Below are 26,065 nucleotides of genomic sequence, written 5' to 3'. Positions count from 1 at the left end.
AGTATTAGCTGCTGCTTTGGCAGTATGCCATTATTAAGTAATATTTAAATAACGAGTTAAGTGAACAATGGAAACTCTAATCTGCTTTGATGTTTCTATGAGGCAAAGACTCCCACAATGGCTGACATGATAACATTCTGTCAACATAATTAATCCAAGAACATGTTTCGGAAAGACAGATGGAATTGAAATGGTGTTTGTGTTTGGGGGCGGGAGGGGGTAGCCCTGATAAAGGATGACATAAGGACAGCAGTGAGGAAGGATCCTGGCTTGGAGAGCAGGAAATAGAATCAGTATGGGTGGAAATAAGAAATAACAAGGGACAGAAAACACTGGTTGGAGCAGTTTATCTCCCCCACCCTAACAGTAGCTATACCACTGGGCAGAGTATTAATCAAGAAATAAGAGTAGCTTGTAACAAAGGTAATGCAATAATTGTGGGGGACTTTAATCTTATAGATTGGACAAATCAAATTGGCAATAGTTGTTTGTAGGACGAGTTCACGGAATGCATTCGAGACAGTTTCCTAGAACAATACATCGTGGAACTAACCATGGAAGAGGGTATTTTAGATCTTGTCTTGTGTAATGATAGGGTTAATTGGTAATCTCATAGTAAGGGATCCTCTGGGAAGAGTGATCGTAATATGATAGAATTTCACATTGAGTTCGAGAGTGACGTAATTAAGCACAAAACTAGAGTATTAAATTTAAATAAAGCCAGTTACATAGGTAAGAACGGTGGCTAAGATAGATTGGGGAATTAGATTAAAAGTTATGATGATAGATGAGCAATGGCTAACATTTAAAGAAATATTTCATAATTCTCAACGAATATACATTCCATTGCGAAATAAAAACTCCACAGGAAAAGTGATCCATCCGTGCTTACCAAAGAGTTAAGGATAGTATTAGATTAAAAGAGGCTTATAATGTTGCCAAGAAGACTTGTAAGCCTGAGGATTGGGAGAGTTTTAAAAACCAGCAAAGGTCTCTAGGGTTCTAGGCTGCAGGGATAGTGGCCGCATTGGTTGTGATCTTCCAAATTTCCCTAGATTCTGGAATGGTTCCACTGGATAGGAAGGAAGCAAATGTAACACTGCTATTCAAGGAGGGAGGGAGGGAGGAAAACAGAAAACTACAGGCCAGTTGGCCTGACATTAGTCGCTAGGAAAATGCTGGAATCCATTATTAAGGAAGTAGTAAGGGCATTTAGAAAATTATAATATGATTAGACAGTGTCAATATGGTTTTATGAAGGGAAAATTGTGTTTGACAAATCTATTAAGAGTTTTCTTTGAGGATATTACAAGCAGGATAGATAAAGGGTAACCAGTGGATGCAGTATATTTGGATTTCCTAAAGGCATTCAAAAAGGTGCCCCACGAAAGGTTGTTGCACAAGATAAGGGCTCATGGGTTGGGCACAATATACTAGCATGGATTGGTTAAAGCACAGAAACAGAATAGGAATAAATGTTTGTTTTTAGGTAGGCTGTTACTGGGGTGCTGCAAGGTTCAGTGTTGGGGCCTCAGCTGTTTACAATCTATATTAATTACTTAGATGAAAGAACTGAATGTAATGTATCCAAGTTTGCTGACGATACAAAGCTAGGTGGAAATGTAAGCTGTAAGGAGGACACAAAGCCTGAAAAGAGATATAGACAGGTTGAGTGGGTAAGGAGGTGGCAGATGGAGTATAATATGGGGAAATGTGAGGTTATTCACTTCGACAGGAAGAATAGAAAAACAAAACATTTTTTGAATAAGATTATTAAATGTGGAGTACAAGAGTAAGGAAGTCTTGCTGAAATTGTACAGGGCTTTGGTGAGACCACACCTGGAGTACTGTGTACAGTTTTGGTATCTACCTAAGGAAGTATATACTTGATTTAGAGTTAGTACAACAAAGGTTCACTAGATTGACTCCTGGGATGAGAGGGTTGTTCGATGAGGAAAGATTGAGTAGCATGGGTCTATACTCTGGGGTTTGGAAGAATGAGAGATGATCTCATTGAAACATACAAGAATCGGAGAGGCTTGACCGGGTAGATGCTGAAAGGCTGTCTCCCATGATTGAGAGTCTCGATCTAGGGGGCAAAGTCTCAGTATAACCAGGACTGGGAACTAAATATTCATGGATCTTTGACAATTTGGAAGGACAGACAAAGGAAAAGGAGGTGGAGAAGCACTGTTAATAAAGGATGGGATTAGTGAGAAATTATATTGGCTCAGAGGATCAAGATGTTGAATCACTTTGGGTGGAGATAAGGAATAATAAGGGGAAAAAGTCGCTAGTGGCTGTAGTCTATAGGCCCCCTAACAGTAGCTGCACTGTTGGACGGAGTATAAATAAAGAAATAAGGGAGGCTTATAATAAAGGAACAACAATAATCATGGGCAATTTTAACTTTCATATTGATTGAACAAAGCAAATTGGCCAGGGCAGCCTTGAGGAAGAGTTCATAGAGCATATCCAGGATTGGTTCCGCAACATACTGTTCAAGGAAACTATCAGGGAGCAGGCTATCTTAGATCTGGTAAAGGATCCTCTAGGAATGAGTGATCATAATATGGTTGAATTTCAAATTCAGTTGGAGGGTGAGAAAGTTGGTTCTCAAACCAGCGTCCTAAGCTTAAATAAAGGAGACTACAAAAGTATGAGGGCAGAGTTGGTTAAAGTGGACTGGGAAAATAGATTGAAATATGGGACTGTTGATGAGAAGTGGCAGATATTTAAGGAGATATTCCATAACTCGCAACATAAATATATCCCAATGAGAAGGAAAGACTGTAAGAGAAGGGATAACCATCCGTGGCTAACTAAGAATAAAGGATGGTATAAAATTGAAAACCAGACCATACAATATGGCCAAGACTAGTGGGAGGCCAGAGGATTGGGAAACTTAAAAGCCAGCAAAGAACGACTCGAAAAATGATGGAGGGGGGAGATAGATTATGAGACTAAACTGGCGCGAAATATAAAAACAGATTGTAAGAGTTTCTACAAGTACATAAAAAGGAAAAGAGTGGCTAAAGTAAATGTTGGTCCCCAAGTGGACGAGACTGAGGCATTAATAATGGAGAACAAGGAAATGGCAGAGACGTTGAACAAATATTTTAGAACATAAGAACTAGGAACAGGAAAAGGCCATACGGCCCCTCGAGCCTGCTCCGCCATTCAATACGATCATGGCTGATCCGATCATGGACTCAGGTCCACTTCCCTGCCCAATTTCCATAAACCCATATTCCTTTATCGTTTAAGAAACTGTCTATTTCTGTCTTAAATTTATTCAATGCCCCAGCTTCCACAGCTCTCTGAGGCAGCGAATTTCACAGATCCACAACCCTCAGAAGAAATTTCTTCTCTCAGTTTTAAATGGGTGGCCCCTTATTCTGAGATTATGCCATCTAGTTCTCGTCTCCCCCATCAGCGGAAACAACCTCTCTGCTTCCACCTGGTCAAGCCCCCTCATTATAGAAACATAGAAAATACGTGCCGGAGTAGGCCATTCGGCCCTTCGAGCCTGCACCAACATTCAATATGATCATGGCTGATCATGCAACTTCAGTACCCCATTCCTGCTTTCTCTCCGTACCCCTTGATCCCTTTAGCTGTAAGGGCCACATCTAACTCCTTTTTGAATATATCTAATGAACTGGCCTCAACAACTTTCTGTGGTAGAGAATTCCACAGGTTCACAATTCTCCTGAGTGATAAGTTTCTCCTCATCTCGGTGTTCCTTGGTTCTGGACTTCCCCAACATCGAGAACATTCATCATGCATCTAACCTGTTCAATCCCGTCAGAATTTTATATGTTTCTATGAGATCCCCTCTCATTCTTTTAAATTCCAGTGAATATAAGCCTAGTTGATCCAGTCTTTCTTCATATGTCAGTCCTGCCATCCCGGGAATCAGTCTGGTGAACCATCGCTGCACTCCCTCAATAGAAAGAATGTCCTTCCTCAGATTCGGAGACCAAAACTGTACACAATATTCAAGGTGTGGCCTCACCAAAGCCCTGTACAACCAATGTAAGACCACCCTGCTCCTATACTCAAATCCTCTCGATATGAAGTATCCGTAATAAGGTGGATGAATTAACTGTGCAAATAGATGTTAACAAATATGATGTGATTGGGATTACAGAGACGTGGCTCCAGGATGATCAGGGCTGGGAACTCAACATCCAGGGGTATTCAACATTCAGGAAGGATAGAATAAAAGGAAAAGGAGGTGGGGTAGCATTGCTGGTTAAAGAGGAGATTAATGCAATAGTTAGGAAAGACATTAGCTTGGAAGATGTGGAATCTATATGGGTAGAGCTGCAGAACACCAAAGGGCAACAAACGTTAGTGGGAGTTGTGTACAGACCTCCAAACAGTAGTAGTGATGTTGGGGAGGGCATCAAACAGGAAATTAGGGGTGCATGCAATAAAGGTGCAGCAGTTATAATGGGTGACTTTAATATGCACATAGATTGGGCTAGCCAAACTGGAAGCAATACGGTGGAGGAGGATTTCCTAGAGTGCATAAGGGATGGTTTTCTAGACCAATATGTCGAGGAACCAACTAGGGGGGAGGCCATCTTAGACTGGGTGTTGTGTAATGAGAGAGGATTAATTAGCAATCTCGTTGTGCGAGGCCCCTTGGGGAAGAGTGACCATAATATGGTGGAATTCTACATTAGGATGGAGAATGAAACAGTTAATTCAGAGACCATGGTCCAGAACTTAAAGAAGGGTAACTGAAGGTATGAGGCGTGAATTGGCTAGGATAGATTGGCGAATGATACTTAAGGGGTTGACTGTGGATGGGCAATGGCAGACATTTAGAGACCGCATGGATGAACTACAACAATTGTACATTCCTGTCTGGCGTAAAAATTAAAAAGGGAAGGTGGCTCAACCGTGGCTATCAAGGGAAATCAGGGATAGTATTAAAGCCAAGGAAGTGGCATACAAATTGGCCAGAAATAGCAGCGAACCTGGGGACTGGGAGAAATTTAGAACTCAGCAGAGGAGGACAAAGGGTTTGATTAGGGCAGGGAAAATGGAGTACGAGAAGAAGCTTGCAGGGAACATTAAGACGGATTGCAAAAGTTTCTATAGATATGTAAAGAGAAAAAGGTTAGTAAAGACAAATGTAGGTCCCCTGCAGTCAGAATCAGGGGAAGTCATAACGGGGAACAAAGAAATGGCAGACCAATTGAACAAGTACTTTGGTTCGGGATTCACTAAGGAAGACACAAACAACCTTCCGGACATAAAAGGGGTCAGAGAGTCTAGTAAGGAGGAGGAACTGAGGGAAATCTTTATTAGTCGGGAAATTGTGTTGGGGAAATTGATGGGATTGAAGGCCGATAAATCCCCGGGGCTTGATGTACTGCATCCCAGAGTACTTAAGGAGGTGGCCTTGGAAATAGCGGATGCATTGACAGTCATTTTCCAACATTCCATTGACTCTGGATCAGTTCCTATCGAGTGGAGGGTAGCCAATGTAACCCCACTTTTTAAAAAAGGAGGGAGAGAGAAAACAGGGAATTATAGACCGGTCAGCCTGACCTCAGTAGTGGGTAAAATGATGGAATCAATTATTAAGGATGTCATAGCAGCGCATTTGGAAAGAGGTGACATGATAGGTCCAAGTCAGCATGGATTTGTGAAAGGGAAATCATGCTTGACAAATCTTCTGGAATTTTTTGAGGATGTTTCCCGTAGAGTGGACAAGGCAGAACCAGTTGATGTGGTATATTTGGACTTTCAGAAGGCTTTCGACAAGGCCCACACAAGAGATTAATGTGCAAAGTTAAAGCACATGGGATTGGGGGTAATGTGCTGACATGGATTGAGAACTGGTTGTCAGACAGGAAGCAAAGACTAGGAGTAAATGGGGACTTTTCAGAATGGCAGGCAGTGACTAGTGGGGTACCGCAAGGTTCTGTGCTGGGGCCCCAGCTGTTTACACTGTACATTAATGATTTAGACGAGGGGATTAAACGTAGTATCTCCAAATTTGCGGATGACACTAAGTTGGGTGGCAGTGTGAGCTGCGAGGAGGATGCTATGAGGCTGCAGAGTGACTTGGATAGGTTAGGTGAGTGGGCAAATGCATGGCAGATGAAGTATAATGTGGATAAGTGTGAGGTTATCCACTTTGGTGGTAAAAACAGAGAGACAGACTATTACCTGAATGGTGACAGATTAGGAAAAGGGGAGGTGCAACGAGACCTGGGTGTCATGGTACATCAGTCATTGAAGGTTGGCATGCAGGTACAGCAGGCGGTTAAGAAAGCAAATGGCATGTTGGCCTTCATAGCGAGGGGATTTGAGTACAGGGGCAGGGAGGTGTTGCTACAGTTGTACAGGGCCTTGGTGAGGCCACACCTGGAGTATTGTGTACAGTTTTGGTCTCCTAATTTGAGGAAGGACATTCTTGCTATTGAGGGAGTGCAGCGAAGGTTCACCAGACTGATTCCCGGGATGGTGGGACTGACCTATCAAGAAAGACTGGATCAACTGGGCTTGTATTCACTGGAGTTCAGAAGAATGAGAGGGGACCTCATAGAAACGTTTAAAATTCTGACGGGTTTAGACAGGTTAGATGCAGGAAGAATGTTCCCAATGTTGGGGAAGTCCAGAACCAGGTGTCACAGTCTAAGGATAAGGGGTAAACCATTTAGGACCGAGATGAGGAGAAACTTCTTCACCCAGAGATTGGTGATCCTGTGGAATTCTCTACCACAGAAAGTAGTTGAGGCCAATTCACTAAATATATTCAAAAGGGAGTTCGGTGAAGTCCTTACTACTAGGGGGATCAAGGGGTATGGCGAGAAAGCGGGAAGTGGGTACTGAGGTTGCATGTTCAGCCATGAACTCATTGAATGGCGATGCAGGCTTGAAGGGCCGAATGGCCTACTCCTGCACATATTTTCTATGTTTCTGTGACTCTGCTTGACCAAATTTTGCTTTTCTAAATGTTTTGCTACTGCTTCTTTAATAATGGACTCCAACATCTTCCCAACCACAGATGTTAGGCTAACTGGTCTATAGTTTCCTGCTTTTTGTCTGCCTCCTTTTTTAAATAGGGGCGTTGCATTTGCAGTTTTCCAGTCTGCTGGCACCTCTCCAGAATCCAAGGAATTTTGGTAAATTACAACCAATGCATCCACAATCCCTGCCGTGACTTCCCTTAAGTCCCTCAGATGCAAGCCATCAGGTCCAGGGGATTTATCTGTCTTTAGTCCCATTATCTTACTGAGTACCACCACCTTAGTGATTGTGATTGTGTTAAGTTCCTCCCCCCCCATAGGCCCTTGACTGTCCACTGTTGGAATATTATTAGTGTTCTCTACTGTGAAGACTGATACAAAATATTGTATTGGTCTTCAATGTAGAAAACACTAAAAACATCCCAATAGTGGACAATCACTATCACTAAAAAAGTAATACTCGATAAAATAATGGGATTAAAGGTGGACAAGTCCCCTGGATCTGATGGCTTACATCCCTAGGGTCTTAAAAGAGGTGGCTGCAGAGATAATGGATGCATTGGTTGTAATCTACCAACATTCCCTGGATTCTGGGTCGGTCCCAGCAGATTGGAAACCGCAAATGTAATGCCCCTATTTTAAAAAAGGAGACAGACGAAAAGCAGAAAACTATAGACCAGTTAGCCTAACATCTGTCGTTGAGAAAATGCTAGAGTCCATTATTAAGGAAGCAACAGCAGGACATTTTGGAAAAGCATAATTCAATCTATCAGAGCCAGCATCGTTTTATGAAAGGGAAATCATGTTTGACAAATTTGCTGGAGTTCTTTGAGGATGTAACGAGCAGGGTGGATGAGGGGGAATCAGTGGATGTGGTGTATTTGGATTTTCAGAAGGCATTTGATAAGATGCCACATAAAAGGTTACAGTACAAGATAAAAGATCACTGGGTAGGGGGTAATATATTAGCATGGATAGAGGATTGACGAACTAACAGAAAACAGAGAGTCGGGATATATGGGTCATTTTCCAGTTGGCAACTAGTGATTAGTGGGGTGCCGCAGGGATCAGTGCTGGGGCCTCAACTATTTACTATCGATATTAATGACTTGGATGAAGGAACCTAGTGTAATGTAGCCAAGTTTGCTGATGATTGGTAAGCAGTTTTTCTTTTTCTTTTCTATATCAGTAAGTAACATTTAGCATTGTTGCCAATTTAAGGGTTAAGTCCTGGCAGGACAGCTCGGACACGTGTTATGCTCCTCCTGTACTATGTGGGAAGTCAGGGATGCTTCCGGTGTCTCTGCCGACTACGTGTGCGGGAAGTGCATCCGCCTGCAGCTCCTGACGGACCGTGTTGTGGCCCTGGAGCTGTGGGTGGATGAACTCTGGAGCATCCACGATGCTGAGAATGACGTGAACAGCACGTTCAGTGAGTTGGTCTTACCGCAGGTAAAGGATACACAGCCAGATAGGGAATGGATGACCAACAGAAAGAGCAGTGCAAGGAAGGTAGTGCAGGGGTCCCCTGCGGTCATCCCCGTGCAAAACAGATACACCGCTTTGGGTACTGTTGAGGGGGATGACTCATCAGGGGAGAGCAGCAGCAGCCAAGTTCATGGCACCGTGGGTGGCTCTGTTGCACAGGAGGGCAGGAAAAAGAATGGGAGAGCTATAGTGATAGGGGATTCAATTGTAAGGGGAATAGATAGACGTTTCTGCGGCCGCAAACCGAGACTCCAGGATGGTATGTTGCCTCCCTGGTGCAAGGGTCAAGGGTGTCTTGGAGCGGGTGCAGGGCATTCTGCAAAGGGAGGATAAACAGCCAGTTGTTGTGTATATAGGTAAAAAACGGGATGAAGTTTTGCAAGACGAATTTAGGGAGCTAGGAGCTAAATTAAAAAGTAGGACCTCAAAAATAATAATCTCAGGATTACTACCAGTGCCACGTGCTAGTCAGAGTCGGAATCTCAGGATAGCTCAGATGAATACGTGGCTTGAGGAGTGGTGCAGAAGGGAGGGATTCAAATTCCTGGGACATTGGAACTTGTTCTGGGGGAGGTCAGACCAGTACAAACCGGACGGTCTGCACCTGGGCAGGACCGGAACCAATGTCCTAGGGGGAGTGTTTGCTAGTGCTGTTGGGGAGGAGTTAAACTAATATGGCAGGGGGATGGGAACCTATGCAGGGAGACAGAGGGAAGTAGAATGGGGGCAGAAGCAAAAGATAAAAAGAAGAAAAGTAAAAGTGGAGGGCAGAGAAACCTAAGGCAAAAAGCAAAAAGGGCTACATTACACCAAAATTCTAAAAGGGCAAAGTGTGTTAGAAAGACAAGCCTGAAGGCTCTGTGCGTCAGTGCAAGGAGTATTCGGAATAATGTGGACGAATTAACTGCGCAGATAGCAGTTAACGGGTATGATGTAATTGGCATCACGGAGACATAGACAATAGGTGCAGGAGTAGGCCATTCGGCCCTTCGAGCCTGCACCGCCATTCAATAAGATCATGGCTGATCATTCCTTCAGTACCCCTTTCCTGCTTTTTCTCCATACCCATTGATCCCCTTAGCTGTAAGGGCTATATCTAACTCCCTTTTGAATATATCCAATGAACTGGCATCAACAACTCTCTGCGGCAGGGAATTCCACAGGTCAACAACTCTCGAGTGAAGACGTTTCTCCTCATCTCAGTCCTAAATGGCCTAGCCCTTATCCTAAGACTATGTACCCTGGTTCTGGACTTCCCCAACATCGAGAGCATTCTTCCTGCATCTAACCTGTCCAGACCCGTCAGAATCTTGTATGTTTCTATGAGATCCCCTCTCATCCTTCTAAACGCCAGTGAATAAAGGCCCAGTTGATCCAGTCTTTCCTCATATGACAGCCCAGCCATCCCTGGAATCAGTCTGGTGAACCTTCGCTGCACTCCCTCAATAGCAAGAATGATGTTGCTCAGACTACGAGACCAAAACTGAACACAATATTCCAGGTGAAGCCTCACTAAGGCCCTGTACAACTGCGGTAAGACCTCCCTGCTCCTATATTCAAATCCCCTAGCTATGAAGGCCAACATACCATTTGCCTTCTTTACTGCCTGCTGTACCTGCGTGCCCACTTTCAGTGACAGATGAACTGTGACACCCAGGTCTCGTTGCACCTCCCCTTTTTCTAGTCTGCCGCCATTCAAATAATATTCTGCCTTCGTGGTTTTGCCCCCAAAATGGATAACCTCACATTTATCCACATTATACTGCATCTGCCATGTATTTGCCCACTCACCTAATCTGTCCAAGTCACCCTGCAGCCTCTTAGCGTCCTCCTCACAGCTCACACCGCCACCCAGTTTAGTGTCATCAGCAAACTTGGAGATATTACACTCTATTCCTTCATCCAAATCGTTAATGTATATTGTAAAGAGCTGGGGTCCCAGCACTGAGCCCTGCGGCACCCCACTAGTAACTGCCTGCCATTCTGAAAAGGACCCGTTTATCCCGACTCTCTGCTTCCTGTCTGCCAGCCAGTTCTCTATCCATATCAGTACATTACCCCCAATACCATGCGCTTTGATTTTGTACACCAATCTCTTGTGCGGGACCTTATCAAAAGCCTTTTGAAAGTCCAAATACACCACATCCACTGGTTCTCCCTTGTCCACTCTACTAGTTACATCCTCAAAAAATTCCAGAAGATTCGTCAAGTATGATTTCCCTTTCATAAATCCATGCTGACTCGGTCCGATCCTGTCACTGCTTTCCAAATGGGCTGCTATTTCATCCTTAATGATTGATTCCAACATTGCGCCAGGGTGACCAAGGCTGGGAACTCAACATCCAGGGGTATTCAACATTTAGGAAGGATAGACAGAAAGGAAAAGGAGACAGGGTGGCATTGCTGGTGAAAGAGGAAATTAATGCAATAATAAGGAAGGACATTAGTTTGGATGATGTGGAATCGGTATGGGTGGAGCTACGGAATACCAAGGGGCAGAAAACGCTAGTGGGAGTTGTGTACAGACCACCAAACGGTAGTAGTAAGATTGGGGACAGCATCAAACAGGAAATTAGGGATGCATGCAATAAAGGTACAGCAGTTATCATGGGTGACTTTAATCTACATATTGATTGGGCTAACCAAACTGGTAGCCAATGCGGCGGAGGAGGATTTCTTGGAGTGTATTCTGGATGGTTTTCTTGACCAATATGTCGAGGAACCAACTAGGGAGCTGGCCATCCTAGACTGGGTGATTTGTAATGAGAAAGGACTAATTAGCAATCTTGTTGTGCGAGGCCCCTTGGGGAAGAGTGACCATAACATGGTAGAGTTCTTTATTAAGCTGGAGAGTGACGCAGTTCATTCAGAAACTAGGGTCCTGAACTTAAGGAAAGGTAACTTCGATGGTTTGAGGCGTGAATTGGCTAGAGTAGACTGGCAAATGATACTTAAAGGGTTGACAGTGGATAGACAATGGCAAACATTTAAAGATCACATGGATGAACTTGTACATCCCTGTCTGGAGTAAAAATATAACTGGGAAGGTGGCTCAACCGTGGCTAACAAGGGAAATTAAGGATAGTGTTAAATCCAAGGAAGAGGCATATAAATTGCCCAAAAAAAGCAGCAAACCTGAGGACTGGGAGAAATTTAGAATTCAGCAGAGGAGTACAAAGGATTTAATTAAATAGAGTACGAGAAGAAGCTTGCCGGGAACATAAAAACTGACTGCAAAAGCTTCTATAGATATATGAAGATTAAAAGATTAGTGAAGACAAACTAAGGTCCCTTGCAGTCGGATTCAGGTGAATTTATAATGGGGAACAAAGGAATGGTAGACTAACTGAACAAATACTTTGGTTCTGTCTTCAGGAAGGAAGACACAAGTAACCTTCCGGAAGAACTAGGGGACCGAGGGTCTAGTGAGAAGGAGGAACTGAAGGATATCCTTATTAGGCGGGAAATTGTGTTGGGGAAATTGATGGGATTGAAGGCCGATAAATCCCCGGGGCCTGATAGTCTGCATCCTAGAGTACTTAAGGAAGTGGCCCGAGAAATAGTGAATGCTTTGGTGATTATTTTCCAACAGTATCGACTCTGGATCAGTTCCTATGGACTGGAGGGTAGCTAATGTAACACCACTTTTTAAAAAAGGGGGAGAGAGAGAGAGAGAGAGAGAAAGTGGGTAATTATAGACCGGTTAGCCTGATATCTGTAGTGGGGAAAATGTTGGAATCAATTATTAAGGATGAAATAGCAGCGCATTTGGAAAGCAGTGACAGGATTGATCCAAGTCAGCATGGATTTATGAAGGGAAAATCAGGCTTGACAAATCTTCTGAAATTTTTTGAGGATGTAACTAGTGCAGTGGACAAGGGAGAACAAGTGGATGTGGTGCATTTGGACTTTCAAAAGGCTTTTGACAAGGTCCCCACACAAGAGATTGGTGTGCAAGATCAAAGCACATGGTATTGGGGGTAATATACTGACATGGATAGGGAACTGTTGGGCAGACAGGAAACAGAGAGTCGGGATAAACGGGTCCTTTTCAGAATGGCAGGCAGTGGCTAGTGGAGTGCCGCAGGGCTCAGTGCTGGGACCCCATCTCTTTACAATATACGTCAATGATCTGGATGAAGGAATTGAGTGAAATATCTCCAAGTTTGCAGATGACACTAAACTGGGTGGAGGTGTAGAGCTGTGAGGGGGACGCTAGGAGGCTGCAGGGTAACTTGAACAGATTAGGTGAGTGGGCAAATGCATGGCAGATGCAGTATAATGCGGATAAATGTGAGGTTATCCACTTTGGGGGCAAAAACGCAAAAGACAGAATATTATCTGAATGGCGGCAGATTAGGAAAAGGGGAGGTGCAATAAGACCTGGGTGTCATGGTTCATCAGTCATTGAAAGTTGGCATACAGGTACAGCAGGTGGTGAAGAAGGCACATGGTATGTTGGTCTTCAAAGCTAGGGGATTTGACTATCGGTGCAGGGAGGTCTTACTGCAGTTGTACAGGGCCTTGGTGAGGCCTCACCTGGAATATTGTGTTCAGTTTTGGTCTCTTAATATGAGGAAGGATGTACTTGCTATTGAGTGAGTGCGGCGAAGGTTCACCAGACTGATTCCTGGGATGGCAGAACTGACATATGAGGAGAGACTGGATCAACTGGGCCTTTATACATTGGAGTTTAGAAGGATGAGAGGGGATCTCATAGAAACATACAAGATTTTGACGGGGCGGGACAGGTTAGATGCGGGTAGAATGTTCCCGATGTTGGGGAAGCCTAGAACCAGGGGACACAGTCTAAGGATAAGGGGTAGGCCATTTAGGACTGAGATGAGGAGAAACTTCTTCACTCAGAGAGATGTTAACCTGTGGAATTCCCTGCCGCAGAGAGTTGTTGATGCCTGTTCATTGGATATATTCAAGAGGGAGTTAGATATGGCCCTTAGGGCTAAGGGGATCAAGGAGTATGGAGAGAAAGCAGGAAAGGGATACTGAGGGAATGATCAGCCATGATCTTATTGAATGGTGGTGTCGGCTCAAAAAGCTGAATGGCGTACTCTTGCACCTACTTTCTATGTTTACTTTCCCCATTGCCAGACAGGCACCTATTTTGAAGGGTTCCCTGAATAAGCGGGCCTTTGGCCCTACGTTCAGTCTCTATCCAATTGGAGCGGGACAGGCAGTAAAAATCATTGGGTCCTTGGTGAGCCTTTTTTTCCTTCCAGGCCTAGAGATGTGTGCTAGATGTCTTGTAGCCACTGCTTGTGGGAAGCAGCCAAAAGATTCCAATACCACTGATCATTTCAGCTGTTGCAGGCTTTTTAGCTGTATTTCTACCTCTATTTTTAGGCACACGGCCCTGCCAAGAAGTGGGTCTATAGCACAAACACATTGGAGGTAGGTTAATGACCTGACAGAGCACACTTTTGGTGTGCTCCATCTGCCTGGTATCCAGGCAGAAAGGTGAAAGCAGGAAGTTTGCCCCATATTGTTCAATGTACATCATACATATACTTTTACATTACAATCTTAGCCACTGGAAATAAAAACATGATTTAATTTACACCTAATAATAGAATTTAAACTAAAGTTATTTGATGTACACACATTTGATCAAATTTAGCTCAGTATGAATGAAATTGATAGCTCTTTAAACTGAGAACAGTTGGCTGCTACAGTAGTGGTAAAGACGAGAAACAAAATGTTGCTAATTTAATTTCTTGTTTTTTCACTTTTGTGGTGACCTAAATATAAAATGAGATTCTTCAAAAAAAAATGCCTGAGGTTATGTGAAAGCATCCAGCAAACATTAATTTAGTTGTTTTGTGAAGAAGGCATGTAGCATGTAATTAGAATGTGAATGATAACATTTGTGTTTCATGCCTGAGTCATTCCTTTAGAGACAAAAAGATGTAGTTATGCTGGTGTGAGATATTCACTGCAGCTTTAATACCAATATCATCTTATGTATTGAATGACCTGGATGGTATTAACCATTTTTAATGAAAAGTAAAATTGTGTGGAGTGTATAACGGACGCCCGATCCGATTCTGTCAGTTTCCCACCGGGCGACTGAGGTCAAAGCTACTATGCTACTTTAGCCCCAGCACTATCTATTCTCTGTCTCCGACTTTCAATGTCTCCCCTCCATTTGCAACAGCATACTTCATTGCACCTCCTTTTGCTTCCACTTGCACACTTAGGTGTTACTACTGGCCTCTCAATTACTTTCTCCTCTTAAGCAGAGTGCTTCTAAACAGAGTGCTAAAATTGGGAATTTGGAGCAGAGGGAAGAACGTGCTGTTTTTTGCCTCCAATACTTGCAGTGCTTTGTGTTACTGGTAAATATTTAATTTCACCTCCCTAGAACTTAAACTAGATCGAGTAATTAGTTCAAAACAAAATTATGTGAAGTTAATTAATTACATAAATTTTAATTATCTAAATAAAACAAGGTTATAAGGGATGGCAGTGCAGATGGTGTGCTGTGTGGGAGTTTGTGGAGAGTATCGCGATCCCGGACAACCATGTCTGCAATGTCTCCGAGTTGTTGAGCTGGAGTCTGAGGTGCAGAAATTGCGGGACATCAGGGAGGGGGAAGAGTTATCTGGACACTTTGGGCTCGATTTTTCTGACTGAGGTGGGCGACGTTCGAAGCGGGCTGCTACCCCACTCCTAGCTTCATGTCAGCTTCCCCCATGACTTTCTCTAGATTGAGCTTGTTAAGCCCGTCCTGCGAGGTTCCCGACCAATTAAAAGGAAGTGGGTCTGATGATGTCATCTGATGTTGCGTCATCAGCCTGTTTCCTTCAAGGGACCATGCCACATTAATTTTGACAGTTGTGTTATTGGTGTTCTGCAGCATTGAGCTGCTGCAAACACTGAAAGCACTGCACAAAGTTGCACAGCTGCAACCAGGCTCTCTCATGACACCCTCCATATGCTTATGGAGAGAGTCACAGCACGCAGGGAGATTCTCTTCCCTGCCCATGGATGGAAGAGACCTCCCCAGGACACCAATGCAGCCTGGTTGCACATTGTACAGGAGGGCACAAGCAGAGATGTCGTCAGGAGGACCTGACTGCAGTGGCACAAACCTTTCAATGATCTCAGTAGATCACGAAATGTTACAACAAAGCCACACTCAACCTGCCATGCCACTCATCACATCCCCAGCATTCTGCCTTCCCTACCCTACCCCTGCACATCCTTACGCCAATTTGCCTTGAACCTCCACCCATCCCTTTCTATCTACATGATCACATCCCCATGTCATTAGCCACCCCTCGCACTCATCCTTGTCTAATCATACCAACTAACAACACACAAGTGTAGGCACTTGGGTATTATCGACAATGCTGATGTAAAGTTTCTGCTAATGTGTTGTCAAACATTGAAATTTTATTTTCAACACTTTGCCTTCTTGGCCAGATCTGTGTGCACCTTTGGAAATGGCTTAGTGAGTGTCATGTATCTTACATTATATATAACTGTATCCATGCTATACATGACTGTAATAAGATATGACCTGTAACCACCAGCATACATTACCACCAGGGGTGCACTTACAAGAGACAGGTATATAAGGACAGGTCTCAGGCAAGTGCAGCATTCCAGAGCTGTGAAATAAAGGTGCAGGTCCAGAGTGACCTTGACTTCACTACATGCCTCGTGTGAATTTGTACTGAGGGGACAGGACTTTACAGTGGTGACGAGTTACGGGATTACAGAATCCACAGAATGGCGAACAACAGATCAGATGAAAAGTACAATACGGGAGACAAGAGGGAGGACTTTATAGAAAGGCTCCAGCAAAGCTTTGTAACCAAAGACTGGTTAGGCGACGATAAGGCAGACAAGAGAAGAGCCCATCTCTTGACCAGCTGTGGCTCGAAAACATATGCTTTAATGAAGGATCTGTTGGCACCTGAGAAACCAGCAAGCAAGTCGTTTGAAGAATTGAGCACATTGGTAAGAGACCACCTGAAGCCAGCGAGCAGCCTACACATGGCCAGACACAGGTTCTACAACTGCAGATGCTGTGTGGGCCAGATCATACCCGACTTCGTGGCGGAACTTCGGAGGTTGGCTAGTTTATGTGAGTCCTCCGATGAACTGAGGAGAGAAATGCTGAGAGACTTTTTCATTGAAGGAATAGGCCACGCAAGCTCATAGAGACCAAGAACCTGACCTTAGAGGCAGCAGCACTGGTTGCACAGACATTCTTGGTAGGGGAAGAAGAAACGAGGTTGATTTACAATGCAGGTACGACAACTAACAAAATATCGGAACAAGAAGTTCACAGCACTAAACAAGCTGCTACCCCCACACACGGTCAAAACCGGGAGAACAGGCTCTCGACAGCAGGCAGAAGCCATCAAGGGCCACTGGAACGGCCGTTCACACCTCATCAACCCACAATGCGAGCAATCAACTACAAACAGAGAAGCTCGAGAGATCAGCCAGACGCAGCTCATTCTTTGGGAACACTTTTGAACAATGGAACAGGTCTGTGCTGGAGGTGTGGGGATGGGCACTCAAGAGGATGTCGATTTCAGCAGGCTGTTTGCAGAAATTGTGAAAATACAGGGCATTTGGCCCGCATGTGCAAAAAAACGGCAGCTCGGCTGGTATACGAATCGGATGGGTCGGAAAGCGGACCAGAAGATGGTGGGGACAGTACCCAGTACACCGATGTACAGCGGGTCAACACGATCAATGGCCGCTGCTCCTACAACAGGACGCCTCCTATAATGATGAAGGTCCTACTCAACGGGATATCTGTCAACATGAAGCTGGATACGGGAGCGAGTCAATCTCTCATGGGCGCTCAACAATTTGAACAACTGGCTGCATAAAAGAGACAGACCAAACTCACAAGGGTCGACACCAAACTAAGGACATATACCAAAAAAATCATACCAGTCCTCGACAGCGCCATGCTCTCTGTCACACACAAAGGGACAGTGAACCGACTTCCCCTGTGGAGTGTCCCCGGAGACCCCCCAGCACTGCTGGGGAGAAGCTGGCTGGCAAAACTAAACTGGAAATGGGATGATGTCCATGCCATGTCATTAGAGGAATGGACCTCCTGCTCAACAGTTATAAAGTGATTTGAATATCTCTTTCAGCCAGGTGTGGGCACTTTCAAAGGGGCCAAAGTCAAAATCTACATCACACAGGATGCTAGACCGGTCCATCACAAGGCCAGAGCTGTACCCTATGTGATGAGGGAAAAGATTGAACACGAACTAGACAGGCTTCTGCGGGAAGGCATTATATCACCTGTGCAATTTAGCGACTGGGCAAGTCCCATCGTCCCAGTCATGAAGCCTGATGGATCCGTACGAATCTGTGGGGACTACAAATCTACCATAAACAGAGTCTCCCTACAGGACCAGTACTCGCTGCCCAGAGCGGAGGACTTATTTGCCGCATTGGCTGGAGGTAAACTTTTCTCAAAATTAGACCTCACATCTGCGTATATGACGCAAGAATTGACCGAGGAATCCAAGCTACTCACCACCATCAACACACATCGAGGCCTTTTCATGTACAATCGATGCCCATTCGGCATCAGGTCAGCAGCTGCCATATTCCAGCGCAACATGGAGAGTGCTCAAGTCCATCCCGGGGACGGTTGTATTTCAAGACGACATACTTATCACTGGCAGGGACACCGACTCCCTTCTCCGTAATTTGGAGGAAGTACTAAAGTGGTTGGATCGGGTAGGCCTACGAGTCAAGAAATCCAAGTGTCTGTTTCTCGCACCCGAGGTTAAATTTTTGGGCAGACTGATGGAATCCGCCCAACAGAGTCCAAAACAGAAGCAATTCGCCTGGCACCCAGGCCCCCGAATGTCTCAGAACTGCGCGCCTTTCTCGGGCTACTCAATTACTTTGGGAACTTTATGCAGAACTTAAGCACGCTGCTGGAGCCTCTCCACGTGCTACTCAGGAAGGGGTGCGATTGGTTTTGGGGGGGGACGCCCAGGAACGTGCCTTCAATAAGGCATGCAACCTTCTGTGTTCCAACTTTCTTTGACCCAGGTAAAAAGCTAGTTCTCACATGCGATGCGTCAGCGCATGGGGTCGGGTGCGTTTTGCAACATGTCAATAGCGCGGGCAAATTACAACCCATAGCTTATGCCTTCAGGTCACTTTCGCGGGCGGAGCGCGGGTACGGAATGGTAGAGAAGGAGGCGCTCGCGTGCGTGTACGGTGTCAAAAAGATGCACCAATACCTTTTCGGGGCTAAGTTCGCGTTAGAAACCGACCACAAGCCCCTCACGTCCCTCCTATCCGAGAGCAAGGCAATAAACGCCAACGCCTCGGCGCGAAGTCAACGTTGGGCACTCATGCTGGCGTCCTACGACGATACCATAAGGCACAGACCAGGCACAGACAACTGTGCCGACGCGCTCAGCAGGCTACCCCTGGCGATCACGGAAGGGTCTGACTAACAGGACTGTGAGATAGTCATGGCAATCAATGCCTTTGAGTCCACAGGTTCGCCCATGACGGCTCTCCAAATCAGAGCCTGGACGGCAAGCGACCCCACGTTATCCTTAGTAAAAAGATGTGTCCTACCCGGTGACTGGGCAGAGGCTCGCGATGCCTTCCCCGAGGAATTAAAACCCTTTCACAGGCGCATGCATGAGCTATCACTACAAGCAGACTGCCTGATGTGGGGCAGCCGAGTAGTCATGCCTCTGCGAGACAGAGAGGCATTTGTCCGGGAGCTCCACCGCAAGCACCCGGGTATCGTTCTCATGAAGGACATAGCCAGATCCCACATCTGGTGGCCTGGTATTGACGCGGACTTGGAACTCTGCGTCCGAAGGTGCACCATTTGTGCCCAACTCGGCAATGCCCCCAGGGAGGCTCCACTGAGCCCCTGGCCTCCCAAACCGTGGTCGTGGGTGCACGTAGACTATGCGGGCCCATTCATGGGCAAAATGTTCCTCGTAGTTGTAGATGCATTTTCAAAGTGGATCGAATGCACCATTTTAAACTCGAGCACAACCTCCACCACTGTGGAGATCCTCGCAACCATGTTTGCAACGCACCGAATCCCTGACATATTGGTCAGTGACAATGGTCCGTGCTTCACCAATGCAGAATTCCAAGACTTTATAATTGACCACGGCATAAATCACAAGAAGACGGCACCGTTCAAGCCGGCCTCCAACGGCCAGGCGGAGAGAGCAGTGCAAATCATTAAACAAGGCATGCTTAAAATCGGAGGTCCCACGCTGCAGGGTCGCCTGTCGCGACTGCTGCTGGCATACAGATCTCGTCTGCACTCACTGACTCGGATCCCCCCGCGCAACTGTTGATGAAAAGGACTTTAAAAACAAGGCTCTCATTAATCCTCCCAGACATGCACGAAATCGTTGAGGCAAAGCGCTGTAAGCTGACTGAGTACCATGACAGAAATTCGAGGGGGAGATGGAATGAGATAGGGGACAAAGTGTTTGTACTAAACTATGGCAGGGGTCCCAAATGGCTTGCAGGGACAGTAACTGGCAAGGAAGGAAACAGGCTACTAGTAGTACAAATGGACAATGGCAAAACCTGCCGGAGGCATGTAGACCAAGTCAAAAGCAGATTTACCAACAACACTGCGGAACCAGAGGCAGACTACAATGTGGAACTCGCATCACACCTGGTGGACAGACAGACAGAGGGAACAACCTGAGGAAAGGGCAATCCCAACAGACAGCCCAGGCGAGTCAACAACAATCACACCAATCGAAACAGACAGCCCAGGCGAGATACCAGCAACCACACCCAAAGAAAAACAGACACCAAGGCAAACAACTGAACCACAACTCCGATGCTCCACGCGAGAGCATAGACCACCTGAGAGATTGAACCTGTAAAGACAACGGCCCCAAGTTTCGACATGATTTGCTCCTGATTTTTAGGAGCAACTGATGTAGAACGGAGTATCTTAGAAATCGGAATTCTCGCCATTTAGTTTGCTCCAGTTCTAGTCAGTTAGAACAGAATTTTTTTTCCAAAAGGGGGCGTATCCGGCCACTTACGCCTGTTTTCAAAGTTTCGTCAGTGAAAACTTACTCCAAACTAACTTAGAATGGAGTAAGTGAAGATTTTTGTACGCTTGAAAAAACCTTGTCTGCACTTTAGAAAATCAGGCGTAGGGTACAAATCAGGCGTAGGGAATGGGGGGGTTTAAAGGGAAGTTTACAAACATTAAACACTTCAGTTTTACAAATAAAGAGCCATCATCAATAATAAATGATAAATACATCAATAAATCAACCAATAAATCAATCAAAAAAAATTAATAAGAAATAATTTTTTTTAAATCAATAAATAAAACATTTTCTACTTATCAACTGCAGCACCGGGAGCCCTCCAACAGCGTGCTGGTATGACCCCCCCCCCCGCCCCCCCCCCCCCCCCCCCCCCCAGTGTGTCTCTGTCAGTGTCTCTATCTCTCTGTCTGTCTGTGTGTGTCTCTCACACTCTTGTCTGTCAATGTCTGTGTTTCTGACAGTGAGCGGAGGGAGAGGAGGGGGGGTAGAGGGAGAGAGGGGGGAGCAGAGGGAAGGAAGGGGGAGGGATGGGGAAAGGGAAGGGGTAAGGGGAGGGAGGAGGGGGAAAGGAGATAGGTGGGGGGAGAAAGGAGAAGGGGGAGGGAGGCTGAACGGGCCGGGCCCGGCCGAGCCCGAGACTTCGGGCAGGACCCGTCCCCAGCACCAGATTTACAGGTAGGTGGCGTTGGGTCGGGTCGGGGGGAGCACGGGCCGGGAGGGTGGTGGGAGGGAGGTCGGTTCGGTTCGGGTCGGGGGGAGGGAGGGAGAGGGAGGTCAGGTCGGGGGGAGGGAGGTCAGGTCGGATCCAGTCCGGGGGCGGGGGAAGTGGAGTCGGATCGGGTCCGGTCCGGTGGGGTGGGGGTGGGGGTGTGGGTTGGGGGGTGTGGGGAGAGTCGGGTCGGTGTCGGGTCCGGTCCGGAGGCGGGGAGCGGGAGTCGGGTCGGGAGGAAGCAGGAGCTGGCTGTGGGAGAAGCCTTATTCACGCAGCCCCAGTGAGGCCATTCGGCCAGGGCTAGGGGCTGCGTGCTTCGGCCCCTCCCACACAGTTTTGGGTGCCTGGAGCTACTGCACATGCGCGCCCACTGTAGCGCGCGTGTGCAGAGGTCCCGGCACTGTTTTCAGCGCAGGGACCTGGCTCCACCCCCTACTGCTCCTGCTGCGCTGCGCCGAGCTGCAAACGACCTGCAGGGAGCTGGAGAATCTGGAAGTTTTTTTTAGGCGCACTTTGTGGCGCGAAAAATGGACGTCCAGGTCGGGACTGCGCCGTTCTAGGCACGGCTCGAAACTTGGGCCCAACACATGTATCTTATATTATATATAACTGTATCCTAACATGCTATACATGACTGTAATAAGATATGACCTATAACCACCAGCATACCTTACCACCAGGGGTGCACTTGCAAGAGACAGGTATATAAGGACAGGTCTCAGGCAAGTGCAGCATTCCAGAGCTGTGAAATAAAGGTGCAGGTCCAGAGTGACCTTGACTTCACTACATTCCTCGTGTGAATCTGTACTGAGGGGACAGGACTTTACAGTGAGATACTTGTATCCCCCCCCAATGATGATGAATGTGAAATGAATGGCTTGGATATTATATGAATGCTTTATGGTGGTGCCAACCTGGCGCATTATGTGGCAGCCAGGGTATACAGGATCAAGTGAATTAAACGTGGGTATGATGAGGCCATCCCGGGCGGTAATGTGGTCAGGTGCAGATGCCCTGTGTCCTGTACAGCATCAGCTAATTGCGGAGAAGGTTGTTGTTGGTGATGCTGGTGTGCTTTGTGATGGTGTTCGGGCTGATCGTGGTGGGATTCTGACAACCAAGATGAGATAGTTTCAAGGGCACTGATGCTGATGGAATAGGTGGCAGCTGAAGTTGAGAGGACAAAAGCATGAGATGGTGAGATAGGTTGCTCCAAGGAGGTGACACTGGATAGAGAGTTCACTGCAAACATCTCAAACCTCCATAAAGCTAAAAAGTATTCCAAAATCCTGAAGGCACCAGCTTCTAAGATTGGAAATTAAACAGCTGTGAAATAGTAGCTTTTATATCAGTTCTTCAGCTGTCAACTAGTCAAACCAACCCAGATTTGTTGAGAACCCAATACACTTACCCGACGTGATTGTCAAGGGATGGGAACCTCGTTAAAAAAAATTGGTAAAATGGTTTGGGCCTGGAAAAATGCTACTTAAATAGCTTTAAGCAGCTTCTTAACTTTCTCAATTGCCTGACCCGTCGCTTAGTGCCGGGTCTGCAAACCGCAGGCAGAGCCCGCACTTGGAAAATTCACGAGGATGGTTCAGAGCGGACTTCTGTCCGCTGTCAATCATGGCCATCTTGACAGCGGGCCCACCTCCAAACTCGCACGGCTAGCAAGGTTCCAGCCTTTGATCCAGAAGGCAGTCACATCCCTGAGGTTAGGTAGTGGTACAAGTCTGTTTAGTGGTCAGGGACTGGATGGTGTGACTGCAACTCAGGCAGGTCAGTGGATCCCAGGTGCAGTGGTGGAGGAGCCTCGGCCTTTGCCCTTATCCAACAGGTATGAGGTTCTCGCTGCTGTGTGGATGAGGGCAAGGTCTGCAGGATGGATGACCAAACTGACCTCGGCACCGAGGTACAGGAGGCCATTCAAGTAGCGGGGGTGGGGGGGTGGCGGGAAAGAGAGTGAAAAGTAATGTTTTAGTGGTAGGGGACAGTATTGTCAGGGGGATAGATACTGTTCTCTGCAGCCGGGACCGGTAGTTCTGAAGGCTGTGTTACCTGCCCCATGCCAGGGTTAAGGATATCTCCTCGTGGCTGGAGTGGAGAAGAATTTGCAGTATTGGATGAATGGGGTTGGGGGCGGGGAGGATCCAGTCGTCATGGTCCATGTAGGAACCATTAATAGGTAAAACTAGGAATGAGGTTCTGCTGAGAGAGTTTGAGGAGCTAAGGTCCAAATTTAAAAAGCCGAATCTGAAAAGTAATAATCTCTGGATTGTTACCTGAGCCATGTGCAAATTGGCATAGGGACAAACCAATCAAAGTGGTGTTGGAGGAAGAGGTTTCGATTCATGGGGCACTGGCACCATTACTGAGGCAAGAGGAACCTGTTCCATTAGGATGGTCTCCACTGAAACCAGGTTGGGACCAGTGCGAATAACTATGCCTGCAGATAGGGCTTTACACTAAAAAGGTGGGGGGAGGGGACAGGTAAGGTGAAATTTAGAAATCAAAAGAGAAAAGTCAAGGCAATGGAGCGATTTGGGTAAACATAAGCAGAGTGTGACGGGAAGGGACAGAGGGGTCAAAATTGTCCCGCGCCCCGTTCGGAGGTGGTAATGTTCCGGGGCTGGGACATTATCGCTCGGCCTGGAAGTTCTGCCCCCGTCGTGGAATTCGGCCTTACTGCCGCTCAACGGAGGCGGAGCGCTATTGGAGGCGTATGTGGAGGGACGCTCCCGGGGCGGTGGCACGGCTCTTGAGTCCAGCGCCCCACCGACAATGTCATCATTATGCAGCAGAATGCCCCTCCCCTTCAATTAAAGGAGAGGGCCGCTGCGCGCTCTGCAATCCCTTTGATGGCCACCAGGGATGTCTTTGACCAGGCCACCAGCCTAGCACCCATAACGGAGTGCTGGTCTGCAGGATGGTGGCCCGGTCGAGGCGGCCGACAGAAAAATATGATGGCCCACAGCACAAACAGCCATCCTTTAAGGCTGCCCCGACGGTGGATGTCTGCTAGACTTGCACCCTGCTACAAAGGGGTCGGTGTGGGGCAAGGAAGGGTCGGCGTGCACGGTGATGACGTCTTCGCCATGCATGTGCTGACATCATTGCCATGCGTGTGCTGACCCGGGGTGCAAATCACGGGGCGCTGTGCTAATGACACAACACCGCCACCCCCCCAAAACCTTTGCCGCAATTTCCTGAGGTGTTATCGACCCCTTCCCCCGTGTGATAACCTCATGGCGCTCCAGTAGTGCCCCCATGGCGGTGCTAATTGGGCTATTAAAAAAAGGGTTCTTTCGTCCCCAGAGAGTTTAATGGTAATAGTGCATCAGTAAATAGGGTGGAAGCTGGGATTAATGATAAAAAGTTAAAATTAAAGGCTCTTTATCTGAATGCATGAAGCACTCGTAACAAAATGGACGAATTAGTGGCATAAATAGAGATAAATGGCTTCGATCTAATAGCCATTAGAGATGTGGTGGTTACAAGGTGACCCAAGGTTGGAACTAAATATTCCAGGATACTTGACGTTTCGAAAAGACAGGCAGAATGGAAAAGGAAGGGAAATAGTCCTGATGATAAATAAGGACATTAGTGAGAAAGGATCTTTGCTCGGAAGATCAGGATGCAGAATCAGTGGGTGGAGGTAAGAAATAACAAGGGGCAGAAACCACTGCTAGAAGTAGTTTATAGCCCCCAAACTGTAGCTATACCATTGCCACAGTATTAATCAACAAATAATAGGAGCTTGTAACAAAGGTAATACAATAATCATGGGGGACTTTAATTTTTATATAGACTGGCCAAATCAAATTGGCAAAGGTAATCTGGAGGCCGAGTTCATGGAATGTTTTCAAGACAGTTTTCCAGAACAATACGTCATAGCACTAACCAGGGAACAGGCTATTTTAGGTCTTGAATTTTGTACTGAGACAGGGTTAATTAGTAATCTCATAGTTAAGGATCCTCTGGGAAAGAGTGATTATAATATAAAATTTCACCTGAATATGAAATACTTCAGTCGGAAACAAGAGTCCTAAACTTATATAAAGCCAATTACATAGCTATGAGTGGTGAGTTAGCTAAGGTAGATTGGGAAATTAGATTAAAATATATGATGGTAGATAAGCACTGGGAAACATTTAAAGAAATATTCCAAAATTCTCAATGAATATACATTCTATTGAGAAATAAAAACGCCACGGGGAAAGTGTTCCATCTATGGCTAACTAAGAAAGTTAAGGATAGTATTAGATTTTTTTTTAAAAAGGCTCATAATGTTGCAAATAATATTTGTAAGCCTGAGGATTGGGAGAGATTTAGAAATCAGCAAAGGATGACCAAAATTTGATAAAAAGGGAGAAAATAGAATACAAGATTAAACTAGCAAGAAATATAAAAACAAATTGTAAGAATTTCTACAAGTATGTAAAAAGGAAGTAACTAGCAAAAGTAAGCATTGCTCCCTTAGAGGCTGAGGCAGGTGAAATTATAATTGGGAATAAGGAAATATTTTGTATCTGTCTTCTTAGTAAAAGACACAAAAAAAATAGTGAGGAATTTAAAGTAATTCATATCATTAGAGAGACCTGAAGGCCTACATCCTAGGGTTCTAAAAGAGGTGGATGCATTGGTTGTGATCTTCTTCAATTTTAGAATGGTCCCAGCAGATAGGAAGTAATGTTCCCTCTAATTTTTCTTCGTACCGAGCGGGCCACAACTTCCCTTTGGCGCGACCTTTTTGTCCATGGGCATATTTTTTGACACAGTTGTCTGTCCAGCCC

At 46.0% G+C, this 26,065-nt stretch overlaps 1 protein-coding gene across 18 annotated transcripts in view; it reads left to right on the top strand.

Moving 5' to 3' along the window:
• The window catches only part of ccdc172 (coiled-coil domain containing 172), a 249,040-nt gene that overhangs the window by 6,493 nt on the left and 216,482 nt on the right, over positions 1-26,065 (top strand). The window lies entirely within an intron of this gene.

This window comes from Pristiophorus japonicus, chromosome 3 (genome assembly GCF_044704955.1).
Source record: "Pristiophorus japonicus isolate sPriJap1 chromosome 3, sPriJap1.hap1, whole genome shotgun sequence".
Classification (NCBI taxonomy): Eukaryota; Metazoa; Chordata; class Chondrichthyes; family Pristiophoridae; genus Pristiophorus; species Pristiophorus japonicus.
The sequence above is the reverse complement of the archived record's forward strand: the minus strand, read 5'-3'. Positions and strand labels throughout refer to the sequence as shown.